Raw genomic sequence first — 17,633 nt, forward strand, 5'->3', positions numbered from 1 at the left:
GGGGCTCCAAAAATTTGAAAAGGAGGAGCGGGAGCCATCGAGCGGGAGCCTTAGTTAGTCGTATATAATGTTATATAATTAAAAACATATATATAATATTAATATAATCTATATATTTTTTAACAATATTAAAATAAAAAAAAATATTAAAAAAAAAATCTCAAATTTAGAATATAATTTAAAAAATAAAATGTAGAGCTTTAAATTTTTAAAAACTATTTGAAATCGGTTTAAAACAAACACTTCTCTAATAATATAAAATTTGGCCATTTTAAAAACTATTTAAAATTGAAACCCAATAAATGTTGGCCAATATATGCTGCTCGGTAGAATGAACACTATAGAATTTACTTGTGCTCTCCTCACCTTCCATTATGCACAAACATCCAATTTGACACATTCAATAATTGGATGAGAGCATACACTTCTATGCTCTATCATGATGATCCTATGCTCTATCATGATGAGTCATGCTGAGTTCTTCTCGAGTCTAATTCCAAGCTCTTGAGACTAAGCCGAGCAAAATCTCAATATTATGAATTATATTGTACCAGAAGTTGTCAAGTAGGAAAATGGGGCTCGGAACCTTTTGAACAAAAAACTCAAGTAATGGAGATGGCTAGATTTAGAAATTGGAGGGCTGGCATAGAAAAGAAACATACAAACTTACAAGAAACTATATTTGAAAGAGCTACCAGTCAAAAAATTGCTATATTTGAAAGAGCTACCAGTCAAAAAATATAGAAACTAACAGCAGAACTGAAAACTTGTGAAAAATTGCAGAATTCTAAGTTGTAGTGTCAAAACTTCATAAACTCTTGAAAATACATTTCCAGCCCATTATATAAAATTATAAAAATCAAAGTTGAGTGCCTTATCCCCAAAAATATATATGACAAATAGTACCGACAAACGAAAACAGATGGATTATGACTGTAATCAATATTAAGACAAAAACTAATCTCTGGAATTTTGGAAGGAAATAGCTCTTTTTAATGTTTCAAAACTGTAAGCTTTCATGCTTACCACATCCCCATGAGATATATTGTGAGAAGAGAGAGGAGAGGCCAGTCTGCAAATCTGTGAAATGTGAAACTAAAGTTGGTGTAGAGAACAGAAGTGCAGTCTCCAAAGACTGTAGAAGCTCTTTCAATGACAAAAATGGGAGTCAATGGAGGGTAATTTGCAGGGCAGCGTTTCATCTCCTCCAATGTTTTCTCTGCACCAAGTTTAAATCTGATTGAATTTTCTTCCTCCTCTCATAGATCGCACCTTGTATCAAATACTAAAATATGTTTTTCATCTAGTTGCCACCCCAATCACTAATTTCTGCCTTCCATTCTCCAGTTGAATACTTCCCAAGACATTGCTCATGACGCCTCCTATCTATGCTACTACTTCTCTATAAATATCATGCAAAATTCCTCCTTATGGAATGAGAATGTGGAAGAGATTGGAGTTTACGTGACAAATCTTGAAGATAATCCTTCTACTTTCCTCATATTATGCCGCTTTAAACTCCAACACTAAATGTAAGATTGCACTATCACTGAAAATAAGGAGTTGGGGATAATGAGTCTCCACCATCTCTGACTAAAACGAGTGCAAAATTCTCTCTCTACAGCTGACGAGGCGAATGGATAAATATCGAAGGCCCAAATTTCTGCAATCGTCTTGCATTGCTTTTTATGAGATATTGATCATTGATCGGTAAAGTGAGTTTTGTTTCTTCAGTATAGCAACGCCTTCGACGTAATAATAACTATGGAGCTAACCATTGGGAGGAGTTGCGACTCATCAAAAGCTATAAGAGCTACCGATCACATCCAATTTAAGGAGGAAAAAGAAAAAACAGACGAAAAGCAGGGAAAAAGGAAGACACAGACTTAATTTTGGGGATTCACATAACTCGGGACTTACATAACAAAATCTCACGCTACAGGAAAATCTCCCGACAAGGAGAGATATATCGAAATCTCAAGAATACAAGACAGAAACCGCAGAAGGAAAGGTTAAACAAAATCACAGACAACAGGAATCATAGCTGATAAGAACGCAGATTCAAGTAAATATCACCGGAAGAGGATATCAACTAAACTTAGCGCGCAAAACCCACTTAGCAAGTCAGGGTTATATGTTAGAGGGGAAGACCCGCAAATAGCTAGATAGTAACGAAAAACTATATTCCAGTGTAGTCTAAACGTAATAATGTTGAGATAAGAAGAGTAGAAGATCAATTACATACGTAAGACATCATAGACAAGATAGCTTTACTCAGTGGCTGGATCACAATCTGAGAGAAATCATCAAATCTATCTATCCAATATTAGTTCTGCACAATAAAACCATTGCCTAGTGGACTCGTATTGGTGGAAATAATTGTGTCGAAGATAGCGATTCATATCTACTCCATTTACCGATCTTGCCATCCTTAGAGGAAACTGCAACCAGTTAGTTGTCCTCCTTCGGAAACACTATCATTACATTTCATATACAATAGTAACATCATCATAAGAGTACTCCAATCTTTGTGGCTAATCGCCGGAGTAGAGTCATAATTGTAAGGAGAATATCAGATCGACCCATAGTATCAGGTCACAACTAAACATAACAAAGGGCATAGTAGCCATTATACCAAGTACTAATTAATTGATAAGACTTAGCTTTTGTGGTAGGAGGACGATAATTATCTCTTAATTCTAAGTCTCCCCGAATTGGGAACATTACAAAAGTGTGGGCCGAGTTGTTATAGATTATGCAATACCAAATATGGTAACAAGAAGACTACTTGAGAAGAGGCACACAACTTTTGAACCCCTTCCGTAGCCTATTGCGGTGATATTATATTAAAGTACATAGGCAAACTTGATTGAGTGGAATCCATGGTGGAAGACACCAGAACATTGCTAAATACATTTACAATAACAATTGATGAGAAATTACACTAAAGGAAAGAGCTTGTGCAAGCTGGATTTACATGGTTTGGAACTAACCTCATCACCTTGGAAAGCATTTATAGTATACTAACACTTTCTAGATATTTAGCCATGCCCCTATAAAACATACCTTTGGACATTTTATTTGCTGGCCAGCCTTAAATATAACCCTAGGTGACATAAGTAAGGGCGAATCCAAAAGATCGACCAAGAAGTTAAAAAATAAATATTAGCAGTCATTCAATAGGGCCGGCCTTAATTATAACCATCAGTTAAGGTTTTAAAAAGTGGTGATCAACAAGGAAGAGATGTGTCCCTTGATAACAGCTATAATGTTAGCGCAAAGACGTGACTTCCCCCACTAAAATAAAGATATAAAAAGGAGAAATGTTTCATTGTAGAGAACATAAGAACATCTCATTTAAAAAAAAAAATCTGCAATCAGAAAACAGCAGACTGATAATTCAGCAGGTAATAAGGAATAATCAGGTCTGATTATGAGTATATTACAGAAGAAATTGGTCTAATATTTTTCAAACTGATCAATCAATCAAGGGACACAATTCAGATCAGCAATCAGTGCTCAGAAAGAGCAGATAAGTTCAGAAGATCAGGCAATGGAGGAGATCAAATAATCAAGCCATCAAGCAATCATCTCATCCTTGTACAAAGAGTAGCTATTCATCTCCTATTGTTGATGTTTGGTAGCTTCAGTTGGATAAACTATGAGACTAAAGTGTAGATATATATATATATATATATATATATATATATATATATATATATATATATATATATATATATATATATATATATATATATATATATATATATATATATATATATATATATATATATATATATATATATATATATATATATATATATAAACACACACATAAATATATTATATATATAATATATATATACACACAATACATACATAGGTGTATGTGAGAGATAAAAATGTTGGCAGTCTGTGTAATGACCCTTCTAAGATTCGTGCTAAGCTTTCTTTTATCTTCACAAACTAATGTCTATATTTATGGATTTTGGGTTTTGGTTGAAGGGTCTAATGAATTTCTTTCTATGTAATGGGAATGCAAGGATACAATAAAATATTATTTAAATATATTTTTCATATCCCTATTCGGATTGATCTATCCTTTCTCTCTCTTGTAATAATGTGATTGGCTTAGAAGATGGATGATTGTTCGTACTCTTATTATAAGTCTTATAATAAGTTTGTATAATGAATCCAATGGTCTACTAAGAATCTGTATAATAATTATGTATAAAGTTTCAAATTATGCCTCCAAGTTATCATTCTAATATAATTCTAAAAGTGAAGATGGGAATTAGTTGCTAATGACCCCAAACCTAAGGATTGATCATTGTATTAATAAATTTATTGATCTTTCCTTTAGAACGAATATCTTTGATCTGTAATTGTATACTCACAACATATCTTGCCAGTCCGACCTTGTTGAATTGTGCAGAACCTGGGCGTATACGGAATGGAATGCTCTGACTGTTACTCTCTTCAATGTAAACTCTAAAGGATAAGATAGTGATAAAAATATCCGATGATATTATGATGCTTGTATAGTATCCTGAGCTATGTGCTATTTTGTTTCCCTTCCTTGAATTAAGTGTCGACTACGAATTCTGGTGTGAACAAACTCCTCTTATATCTAAAGCTCCTTCTGTTGGAATCACACATATTATTATGTTGCCTAGCCAAGTATGAGATTATCATTTGTAGTTGGTATCAAACATAATGATTGATGTATATTCATTTTATACTGTACTGTTTCTGTAGATATCCTAGTTTTCCAAGGATATAGTCATTCGAAGATGCTATGTACTCCTTGATATATTTCTCCGAATCTCCCCCCTTTGATCTCCGACTATCTATGAGGTGCTCATAGTACACAATCTTCTTTTATCTTTCTTTTTTTTTTTGCAAAAATATTGCCTCTATCAGCTCTAATTATATATTTTGTTTTGTCTGGTGTCCATGTGCTCTTCCCCTCTTGTATTACTTATTTTGTCATTCTACTTGACTCTATCTTTTCGCTCTCCTGTCCATTTCCCAATGAAATTGATCCTCTTCTCTTCAACGTACCTGTTGATTGTACCTGGCGAATGTTGAGTCTCGGTCTTTGTTTGTATTGGAGTCTCTTACAACTATCTTTTCTTTACATAATTGGCAAGTTTCCGCTCACTATTCCCCTTCTTCACTCTTGTCATCTAGGATGATTGTGCTGCCAGTCTCTACCTTGATCGATGTCACTAAGTACCATAATAAACGCTGAACACGATATGTAATATTCAAGTTAGATTATCCTTCCCTGCCGGTCATTCTTTCCAATCGCTGAGTGTGATGATATTTATATTGAGCCTCTTGCCTTTCTTTTTGGGTGTTCCCCGTTCCTTCCAAGTGTTGTTCTCCATAATGGATGCTCGAACTTTCTGCCTTCCTAATGTCCCCATGCCCCTCCTGACTCGTCAGAATATATAGGTGCTGAGGGAAAGGTTGCAACTTTTCGCGGAGTCTCTTAATATGTTTTATGATATTGTGTTTATTCTTTCATATATGAAATAATATTAATCTTGTTATAATAGTATGTTATTATTTATTATATATAATAGGTTATTATTTCTCATTTATCATTTGATATATATTGCATTGTAAAAGTTATCATTTAAAATATATCAATTTATATATCAATCATATTCAATATATATATATATCACCTTTCTACTCATTTTGACCTAATTTTTATGCTATATCCTTCAAGGTCAACTCTAGTCAAACTGGAGCATTTTATCAATTTTTTTTATAGTCATTCTTGGGTTCTAATCATCTATCTGTCATCTTGGATATTGCTATATTCTAATTTTCTCATGTCTAGCCAATTTTTGCATCCCCTTACCTCATTTCAATTTCGATCCCGAGGGGGCAGAAATACTCTATCACTGATTGCTACAACTATCTACTTCTTTGGAGCACTTGTTTAATCTTTTCACTTGCTCTTGATCTATCTACTTTGCTAAGTGTTAGCATTCTTCTTGAATTCTGACATCATCTTTTCCTAGTGTTTAGTACTACCACTATCAGGCTGTACATTTAGGACTTGCTATCTTTTTCTACATTTCATTCTTCAAAATCAGATATCTATATCTATCACCGTCTACTTGGCTTTCTATTTTCTTTGACATAATGTGTTCCCAGATCGATCACGCATTAGTCAAAGAGGGGCAAATGTAATCACCTAAAAATGGTCATCTAGACTATTAGCCCCCTTTTCAACATTTTGGCTAAATTAATTTAATCATTTACCTAGACCAAATTGCTAATAATCAATTTATTTTATTATAACCTATAGTTTGACTATACTATCCTAAGTTCATTATGCTATCCTAAGTTCATTATTTGATTAAAAGAACATGTCCCCTTTTAATTAAATAAAAGACCCCATTCTTCTAACCCACTTAAAGTGCACACATAAAGTCCTTTTCTATTTTGCAATTAAAAGAAAAGGCTTTGTGACTTTTGTCTTATATGACAAGTCAACTTATATTCTATTGGTTGACTTGTGTGTGCACATGGATCACTCATCTTTTTGAATTCCACCGTTGATCATCCACCATCTTCATCTTGATCTCTACCGTCCATACATCTTTAAAAGGGAGAGAGTTTTCCCCCTCAATCAATCCTCATTTTGAATATTGTTATGCTGCAAGTTTTCTAACAGGTTTCTTTGGAGATTTGTGAAGAACTTCTATTTCTTGTCTACATTCTTTCATCCATGGCATCATGGCATTCTAGCTTAGCTTAGCTTTCATTTTTACATGTAGCTTAAATCATATAGTCTAATAGTTGGATTGCAACATTCTCATTTATGCTTAACATAGCTACATTTTGCATTATCATCTTAGCTTAGTTTCCATACTTACATTGCATTCTTGAGAGATTCCTTGAAGATATTGGCACTCTTGCTCTTCTCTCAAAGAACCTCCCATTGCATGGTTTACTAGCAAGAAGTACATTTCTAAGGCTTGGCTGAGAGCCTTCATGCTTGAAAACTAACTTCTTGCACTCCATGGATAGGGAGCTCTAAGCCGGCATCCGAACATTCCAACCCATGGAATTGTTTGGATAGAAGGATTTAGAGTGTGACACTTTCAAGTGTACATTTTTATTTGCTGGCCAGCCTTAAATATAACCCTAGGTGACATAAGTAAGGGAAAATCCAAAAAGACCGACCAAGAAGTTAAAAAATAAATATTAGCAGTCATTCAATAGGGCCAGCCTTAATTATAACCATCAGTTAAGGCTTTTCAAAGTGGTGATCAACAAGGAAGAGATGTGTCCCTTGATAACAGCTATAATGTTAGCGCAAAGACGTGACTTCCTCCACTAAAATAAAGATATAAAAAGGAGAAATGTTTCATTGTAGAGAACATAAGAACATCTCATTTTTAAAAAAAAATCTGCAATCAGAAAACAACAGACTGATAATTCAGCAGGTAATAAGGAATAATCAGGTCTGAGTATGAGTATATTACAGAAGAAATTGGTCTAATATTTTTCAAACTGATCAATCAATCAAGGGACACAATTCAGATCAGCAATCAGTGCTCAGAAAGAGCAGATAAGTTCAGAAGATCAGGCAATGGAGGAGATCAAATAATCAAGCCATCAAGCAATCATCTCATCCTTGTACAAAGAATAGCTATTCATCTCCTATTGTTGATGTTTGGTAGCTTCAGTTGGATAAACTATGAGACTAAAGTGTATATATATATATATAAACACACACATAAATATATTATATATATAATATATATATACACACAATACATACATAGGTGTGTGTGAGAGATAATATCTATCTATATGTTAATTAAATAATATATTATTATGTGCAATATTATTATTAGTTCAACGCAGGGAGCTAATGATCCAGTTTCTTACCATTCTTTATTTTTCGGAATCAAAAAATTGAACACCTAAAGTTTCAAGTCTATTTATTTAAAAATTAATTTCTTCTCAGAAATTCCAATTTTTTTGATTGGATAGTGACTGTTTTCCCGCGGTTACAGGTAGTTTAATAAATGAAGTTAAAAGCAAAAAATGGAACGAAGGACAGGTGTAAAGAGAAAATAAATGCATTTACTGTGCGGAGGTAGAAGGATAAACATTACTCATCGTGGGTGGCTATGATTTCCTGTCGCAGTGATTTTCTTCAATCCAGCGTATTGTAGAAAGAGCAGTAGAAACAGTTGGGAAAATCTGAATCTGCAGGAGATATGTTCCGTTTACTGTATGAGAGAAAAATATCATTTTTTTGGTAACCATTCTTGCTGAAGCTGCTAGAAACGAGCAGTATGTGCCGAGATCGCTTTGCCTTTTAACTTGGGTATTTCTTTGGCACTATTATGCATGTTGTTGCGCCGACAATTTCACTAACTCAAATTTTTTTTTATAAACTTCCTCTTATGCAATCTAAGCAGGATTTAAAATCTTTTAGAAAGCTCTGCTTCCTTTAGAAAAACTCAGACAAAATAGGGAATTAAGCTTGTTTATAAAGAAAGGCAAAATGATTGTAACTCATGTACTAGTTGCATGAAAATTTGAACATTGCAAGAATGCGCACACAAATTTCTGGGAAGAAAAAAGTACAATTTGCATGCTAATGCTGAAATCTGTATATTTAATATTATATTTTGAAAATCAACCCTGGCCGACAAGATATTTTGCGAGGAGACATAATTTTTTTGGACAAACTTGTTTATTATTGTATATTTGGTGGTGTACTAAAAAATAATTTTGTTTTGAGGGGTTTTTAATTTTTGGACAAGAATCGGTTACTTCTCATCATTTTTTTCACACCCACGCCAGTGCTAAACTCATGCTTTTTGCAGAGGAGAAGTAACGTCACCTTAAATTATCAGTAAAAAAATTCAGCACCTTTTTATTAACGGAATATACCTGTCCATTTAAATACATAAGTTGAGGTTTTGATCATGCTTCAGAAATTGGGATTATTGTCAACAGTTTATGTTGGAGATAGCCTTCGGTTAAGAAGAGATGTGAATAGCTTCTCACATATGATATGTAGTTATTTTCATAGCTGTCCACTAAAACATATAAAAATGTTGGCAGTCTGTGTAATGACCCTTCTAAGATTCGTGCTAAGCTTTCTTTTATCTTCACAAACTAATGTCTATATTTATGGATTTTGGGTTTTGGTTGAAGGGTCTAATGAATTTCTTTCTATGTAATGGGAATGCAAGGATACAATAAAATATTATTTAAATATATTTTTCATATCCTATTCAGATTGATCTATCCTTTCTCTCTTGTAATAATGTGATTGGCTTAGAAGATGGATGATTGTTCGTACTCTTATTATAAGTCTTATAATAAGTTTGTACAATGAATCCAATGGTCTACTAAGAATCTGTATAATAATTATGTATAAAGTTTCAAATTATGCCTCTAAGTGATCATTCTAATATAATTCTAAAAGTGAGGATGGGAATTAGTTGCTGATGACCCCAAACCTAAGGATTGATCATTGTATTAATAAATTTATTGATCTTTCCTTTAGAACGAATATCTTTGATCTATAATTGTATACTCACAACATATCTTGCCAGTCTGACATTGTTGAATTGTGCAGAACCTGGGCGTATACGGAATGGAATGCTCTGACTGTTACTCTCATCAATGTAAACTCTAAAGGATAAGATAGTGATAAAAATATCCGATGATATTATGATGCTTGTATAGTATCTTGAGCTATGTGCTATTTTGATTCCCTTCCTTGAATTAAGTGTCGACTGCGAATTCTGGTGTGAACAAACTCCTCGTATATCTAAAGCTCCTTCTGTTGGAATCACACATAGGATTCTGTTGCCTAGCCAAGTATGAGATTATCAATTTGTAGTTGGTATCAAACATAATGATTGATGTATATTCATTTTATACTGTACTGTTTCTGTAGATATCGTAGTTTTCCAAGGATATAGTCATTCGAAGATGCTATGTACTCCTTGATATATTTCTCCGAATCTTCCCCCTTTGATCTCCAAATATCTATGAGGTGCTCATAGTACACAATCTTCTTTTATCTTTCTTTTTTTTTTTTCAAAAATATTGCCTCTATCAGCTCTAATTATATATTTTGTTTTGTCTGATGTCCATGTGCTCTTCCCCTCTTGTATTACTTATTTTGTCATTCTACTTGACTCTATCTTTTCGCTCTCCTGTCCATTTCCCAATGAAATTGATCCTCTTCTCTTCAACGTACCTGTTGATTGTACCTGGCGAATGTTGAGTCTCGGTCTTTGTTTGTATTGGAGTCTCTTGCAACTATCTTTTCTTTACATAATTGGCAAGTTTCCGCTGACTATTCCCCTTCTTCACTCTTGTCATCTAGGATGATTGTGTTGCCAGTCTCTACCTTGATCGATGTCACTGAGTACCATAATAAACGCTGAACGTGATATGTAATATTCAAGTTAGATTATCCTTCCCTGCCGGTCATTCTTTCCAATCGCTGAGTGTGATGATATTTATATTGAGCCTCTTGCCTTTCTTTCTGGGCGTTCCTCATTCCTTCCAAGCGTTGTTCTCCATATGGATGCTCGAACTTTCTGGCTTCCTAATGTCCCCATGCCCCTCTTGACTCATCAGAATATATAGGTGCTGAGGGAAAGGTTGCAACTTTTTGCGGAGTCTCTTAATATGTTTTATGATATTGTATTTATTCTTTCATATATGAAATAATATTAATCTTGTTATAATAGTATGTTATTATTTATTATATATAATAGGTTATTATTTCTCATTTATCATTTGATATATATTGCATTGTAAAATTTATCATTTAAAATATATCAATTTATATATCAATCATATTCGATATATATATATATATATATATATATATATATATATATTGGTGAACATTTTATTGACCATCAATGTTTATTTATTATTGATTCTAATATATTATATCTTTATTGCATTATAATATATTCTATTATATATTTTTAAAAAAAATTCTATTATACTTTATTTATTTATTTTATTATCATTTATTATTTAATTTGATTGAAGGAAAATAGGGGACATGACAGTCTGCCATCTGTACCTGCTGTCTTATCTTTGTGAAAAGTCATTTATTTTTTTGGAAGTTGTTTCTTTCAATTATTTGTAGGTGGAACTCCTCTTTAAAAATGTGGTTTCACAGTTTCTATGCGATTAATCAAAAACACAAAATCTTGTTATTTTGTCCATGTCATTAGACAGTTATATAACTGCAACTGAATAAAGACTATCCTGTTTAGGTAACAGAACTGCAACAAATTCAAAAAAATCAGTGTATTTTTAAAAGAAGCTGTAATAGAATTAAGAGAACTCTGCCTTGGAAAACAGAGCATCCTGCCATTTGAGAATGGACAAATCTTATGACTTAAGACTTACTATCAATTTACATTGACATACTAAATGATGAATGTACTGAATGCTCTAAAATCATTGGCCTCATCATTTACTTGATCTCAATGCATTTTGTGCATTTACTATTTTAATCTGCATACAACAAAATCTCAAACATCGATGTCATGTTAATATTGCTATGGGATTACGAAACTTAAAATTCTGAATTTTTTTTATCTGTGCTGATTATGGAATGTTAACAAAGATCCATTTATTGTACATATTCTTATTTACTCTCTGCCATGTACTTTTCCAACCAAGCATAAGGCAGGGACTGCTATTCCCCCAGAGCAATTGTGTGTTATTATATTAATTTATAGTTATCGAACAGACATATCCCTTCATAGCCTTTGCTCATTATAAATTAGAGGCTGCTGTAATTTAGAACATACATACCGCTTATACAGTGGTTAGTACATTTGCAGCGATCCATGAAAATCAACATGATATCAGTCAGGCTGCAAATGTAAGAAAGCGATTAAAAGCAAGGAAGCCATGTCTATACGTTAGCAAAACCTTTTGAGATTGCAGAAATAAAGACATTGACATCTTCTCTCAAAACTCACGGTCAAGAAGATTGAGTTTATAAACAGTAATATAGGGATGAAAAATGCTGAGGTGATAAGCAAGAAATGTAGTAACAGTCAACAGTAATTTCATGAAGTCAATATGATATTCAAGAGCTGAAGAGGTCAAAACATTGACAACGAAGATGACGATGGCAAATTTATTTTTGTACCATTCCTTTTGCGCACTCGTAGGATGGGTAAATTATCGTGTTACATCCTTCAAGAGAAATGTAGGGAAAGCAAATAGCAAATGGCAGAGCTGAGAGCTTCTCTTCGAAAAAGAATATTACCGAGGTGGCAAGTAAGGAATATAATCCTCACCCCGTCGAAAAAGACAATAGCAGGTAATTAAAAGATAGCAAGAAAAGTTAAGCACAATGCAAGGGACCTACCGCTAAGAAAAATGATAAAGGGAGGAGAGCCAATGGACATGATGGATGAAAAAGAATTGCCACCGTGGATTATTTAATCTGCAGGGTACGACAATATAGCAACTGATTTGAATACGCCCCAATGTGATATTAAAAGGAAAGTAACATTGGAGGGATGATTATATATTGTTCACTTTAAATTATGTTTTAGAGTATTATATGGAATGAACTTCCATTTAGTATTAGGTACATTTCTTTTATTTATTTAATAATTGATATTAAAAGAAAAGATATTAGTATTTGAAAAGACTAATAAAGTCTCTTATGATAGATTATACTTTTCATGGTGGATGTTTATATGGTACACATTATGAGAACGCGTGTGCACATACCTTAAAAACATTTTGAATACATGGTGAATGTTATGAAAATTGATATTCTGGAGGCTATTACACATAGTACTTGGTGAATATCATGCAACTTGATGTTCGAGAGGCCATTACTCATAGTACTTGGTGAATACATTGCATCTCAACATTCTGGAAGGCCATTCTGGAATGTATTTGGTGAATATCATGTGTTGATATTTTGGAAGACTAATGCTCATGATATCAGATGTGAATACAAACATTATTTTAGTACTTGGTGAATATCATGTGTTGATATTCTAGAAGACCAATACTCATGATATCAGATATGATATCAGACATTCTTTGAGAACTTGGTGAATATCATGTGATGATATTTTGGAAGACCAATACTCATGATATCAAATGTGATATCTAAATGTTACTTAGAGAATTTGGTGAATATCATGGGTTGATATTCCGGAAGACCAATACTGATGATATTAAATGTGATATCAAAATGGTGGATATCTTCTAATCAAAGATATCCTTAAAATTTACCATTCCTAATATTAACAATGCCATAATATATGTCTTGTGATTATCCTCCCTATCTAAGAGGGATTGTTGATGTTTGCTAGCTTCTGTTGGATAAACTATGAGACTAAAGTGCAGATGTGTGTGTGTGTGAGATATAATATATATCTATATATTAATTAAATAATATATTATTATGTGAGATATTATTATTTGTTATTATATTAATATATAATTATCGAATAGACATGTCCCTTCATAGCCTTTGCTCATTAAAAATTAGAGGTTGATGCCATTTGGAACACACATACCACTTATACAGTGCTTAGTACATTTGTAGTGATCCATGAAAATCAACACCTATATACGGAACTATTAATGGAGAGAGAGAAATCAATATTCAGGAAGAGTTCTAAAATCAAAAATGACAAAGCAGAAAACAAGCTAAGTTCTCTTTTCAGAATACTTCATAGAACTATTGAGCTGAATCATTTTAGGGAAACTTATATTTATGATATAATGCAGTTATCACTCTGAGTTGGAATTACTATTTTAGGGAAAAATAAAAATTTTCCTAAAATGGCGACATTACATATTTCTGAACCAGCAATGGCTGGCTTCTTCTTATTCAAAGAAAAGGATTGAAAAAAGGTTACAAAGACAACTTTTTATGATGTCTTTGGGAAGAGAATTAATAAGATTATCTATGAAAGTTCTAACTGGTAATTTAATTTAAAATCTTGTCATTCAAGCAAACCCTTTTTCATTCTTTTTAGAAAATATTGTCCAATATTTTAAGGTTTATTTTTAATTGTAACTTGGAACTAACAGAAGTGTCAAGCCCTTTGTTCAAAGGTTTGCACTAAGTGGACAGAGGAGAAACTCAATGAGGTACACTTATTAGGCCATGGCCAATGCCAAAGAGGCCATCAAAAACTATTACATAGGAAATGATGAAAATTTGAGCCATTCTAAAACTTATTTATCCAAGGTAAAACAATCAACTCTATCAATCCATTTATGTGGCAAGGAACTACTTCAAACTCATTTTGTTCTTTACAAATTTGTTTTGAGATGTTGATGGAGAGGTCCTGTGAAAATACTTTGAGAGGATGTCATATGAGGTTTAGGACAAGGACCTCATTATAGAAATAGATGCAAAAATATAATCATGTTGATGAGAGGCTTTGCTTTTGCCACTAGCATTCCAAGGGAGAACCTCTCAAGCACCACACACCAAAAATTATCAGTCTTCACTTTAATATTTGAAATCTTTCATGTATACAACTAGTGCTTATAAACTTGTGAATGTTTTCTTTGCAATTACTTGGTGAGAAGATTGAAGCACAAAAGCCCTACATATCTTAACCAGTTAGCCCTCTGAATTGCAATGAGAACTCAAACAATGAATTGGGCTTGAAAATAACATTGATCACATCTACAATTGACTGAAAATGGCTATATTAAACCCTTAATTGCAAATGGTAGAATTGGAACAGTCAAACATCATCTCGAAACCATCTAAAACTGATTTAATTTCATTTCAACAGTTGGAGAAATCACATTGACTAATGTAATACACTTAAATAAAAAATTCAGATTTGCAAACAAATTAATTTCAGTCATAAACTTAATACAACTGTCTGGCTATTACATTCGGGCAAAACATGAACAAGGTTTATACATGCACAACCCCTCCTTGAGGAAATTAGCCCTATATAGAATACTGCATGGCTGATGACTGTGGTACACCCAAAACACGAAATTAAATGGCAGTGGCAGGGTTGGAAAGGCAGTGTGACAGCAAGAAACTATCAAATGGAGGCTGCAAAGTGGTAAAAAAAACATTCCCAATACAGTCACTATCTAAAGAATGATATAAATAATAAAATTAGTTTGCAAACAGAAAATAATATTGTAGAAAAAAAACCTCCCATCTTGCTAGATTATACCCTACAACAACTAGCCCTACTATCAGGCAGGGGGGTGGGGGGACATTTGTACAATTGCCCCAAATCAGTACACATCCCCCAAGATGTTGCCACCTTAATTTGGCAACAAGAAAACAAGTGATGGTGAAATAGTAGCAGTCAACTCTAAAATAGTAAAGCATTGATGAATCAATACAAAAGCAAATGTGAGATCTATAAGATACTATGTTCTATTACATTTTATATTATTCTCATGTGCATTAAACTAGTTACCCTACGGGTCAAGCATTTGGTGCCGTTACTGATTCGAATCTGGAAGTAACTGAGAGTTACATGATGAAGCTAGCATACTGGGCCAGCCAGTAGACGAAGGTATGAACAGCAGTGAAAATGATGAATTGTTCGAAGGTGAAAAGGTGTTACTGGTGAACTTTGTATCCATTCCGCAAGCATCTATCAAAACCCACATACGAAGGGTAACTATACAAGAGGAAGTTTTGGAGAGTGTAGTGTGGAATTCATTCAGTGTGAGCCCTGTTGTAGATCGATTAACGTGCCATTCGCCCAAACTATTGGCATAGACCTTAAGGAGCCTTGCAAAACACACGAGAAGAGACTAACAAAGAGAACTGCTGCCAGTAGTTCTTGCATCAGTATGAAGAAAACATATGTAGAGAAGAGGAGGAATGTGACAAAACAAGGAGGCAATGCAAATTAAATCCACAGGAGCCAAACAATTAATGTCAAACCTTTTGAAAAAAGATAAGACCCGCAAATGGAGGGATCAAATAAATGAGTACAAGAGCATCCAAAGAGCCTAACAATTAGAAGAAACAGAGCAAAGGCGAAGGTTGAGGCGACTTGTCAAGGAACGACCCAAAAGGAAAGGAGAATTGTCCAAAGGGACTGAGGGAATACCAAGGTAAGAGAACTAGCCGAAGGTGAGAGGTACAAGGGCAGTGTCGATGGAGGCAACCATACAAAAGGCAACTAAGTGAGCGGCAATAGAGAATTAATTGAAGATACAAGAAACTGATTAAGGCGTCTTACCCTTACAGAACATATGGAGGCACGAGAAGCCCAAAGGGAAGTAGAGGAGAGCAAAAAAAGTGACATAGGGGGATACCGATGCAGCCAAGGGTGTTGGGAGGACACAATGACACGAGTTAAAACAATTTTCTTGGTTCTAGTATACCTAGTTTGGGAGTACACATAGTATTGGTTACAAGGAAAACCATAGTATAAGCAAAAGTTGTGTAAGTTCACTAGAGACAAAAAGGAGGATCTAGTATTACACTATCATACATGTGAGATAATCTGGTTGGCCAATTAGGTGATCAAACGGTATGAATGGGTAGTACAGTTCCCCACAACACTATGCAAAGTGGCCATTGATTGCATCTTTGAACTAGATAAGACAAAAGTAAGTGGGATGACTTGAATAAATTATTTCAAGAAGAGTTTAGATTACTTCGCGATGATAATGAAATCCCAGTGGAAATCTACAACATGAAGCAAGGGAAGACCAAGAGTGTAAGAGCATACAGCCAGTGACTGAAGGATTTGTTTGGTAAAGTGGAAAACCAAGCAGCGGATGACCTCAAGAAGTGTGGGTTTCTGGAGGGGCTGATATCATCCCTCATGAGAAAAATAAAGATTGTAACTCTTGCATTGTACGAGAATGCATATAATAGAGCAATGGACATCGAGAGCAAGAGTGAAACCTCTCGAAAGAAAAAGAATAGATCATCAAATGAGGACTCCTCAGAGGGAAGCAGTGTCGATGCAGAATCCAATAAAAAGGTGCAAACCCTTTAGGAGGATATGTCCCGAATCATGGAGTTTAAAGCAATGAGGAGCGCGAGAAAGAACAAAGGTGACTTATGATATACGAACTACAAGGAAGGTCATACTAAGATCACATACCTAAAGAAAACCTTCAACATTTGCCAAGTGATAGGGCATTCCAACAAGGAATGCCCATGCAATATGAAGATGAAGGGGCCACGAATACTCTTCACTTAGGAACAACCATCAGCGTCTGTAGCAAAAGCCACCTCTCAAACACAAACACTAACCAATACCAACACATCCTCAAGTAGATATTGTAACAGCCAACGCAACAACCGAGGCAACAATAAAAATAATATTCAGAGTTAGATCCAATATGATGCGAAGGGTCGCCCTGTGATTCAGTGTCAAGCCTACGACCAGTGGGGGCACTTTTCTTGCGAATGCCAAAAGGAAGAAACCCCACTAATGTCGATGGTGTGGTTCGGGTGGCTATGAGGATACCAATTGCCCCAAGTGTGGGGTTAACATATTGAACATGGAGAAGTCACGCAAAGATGAAGAGGTATTGGCAATCACTCAGGCACAAGCCAGAAAGGCAACATACCCAGACCTCCAAATGGAAAAAGAAAA

At 34.1% G+C, this 17,633-nt stretch overlaps 1 long non-coding RNA gene and 1 pseudogene across 14 annotated transcripts in view; one reads left to right on the plus strand and one right to left on the minus strand.

Moving 5' to 3' along the window:
- LOC149567545 (uncharacterized) overlaps window positions 1-17,633 on the minus strand; it is a 172,399-nt pseudogene that overhangs the window by 16,144 nt on the left and 138,622 nt on the right. The window lies entirely within an intron of this gene.
- The window catches only part of LOC149567546 (uncharacterized), a 105,214-nt gene continuing 95,678 nt past the window's right edge, over window positions 8,098-17,633 (plus strand). For 4 of the 13 annotated variants that reach the window (XR_016362424.1, XR_016362425.1, XR_016362426.1 and 1 more), the window contains exon 1: window positions 8,113-8,296. This is a non-coding gene — a long non-coding RNA (uncharacterized LOC149567546). Of the gene's footprint in view, window positions 8,366-17,633 lie in introns of all 13 variants that reach the window. The other 9 variants (XR_016362434.1, XR_016362435.1, XR_016362428.1 and 6 more) reach the window with 7 other exon arrangements.

This window comes from Cupressus sempervirens, chromosome 3 (genome assembly GCF_028749045.1).
Source record: "Cupressus sempervirens isolate cs-2001-9-10 chromosome 3, ASM2874904v1, whole genome shotgun sequence".
Lineage (NCBI taxonomy): Eukaryota > Viridiplantae > Streptophyta > Pinopsida > Cupressales > Cupressaceae > Cupressus > Cupressus sempervirens.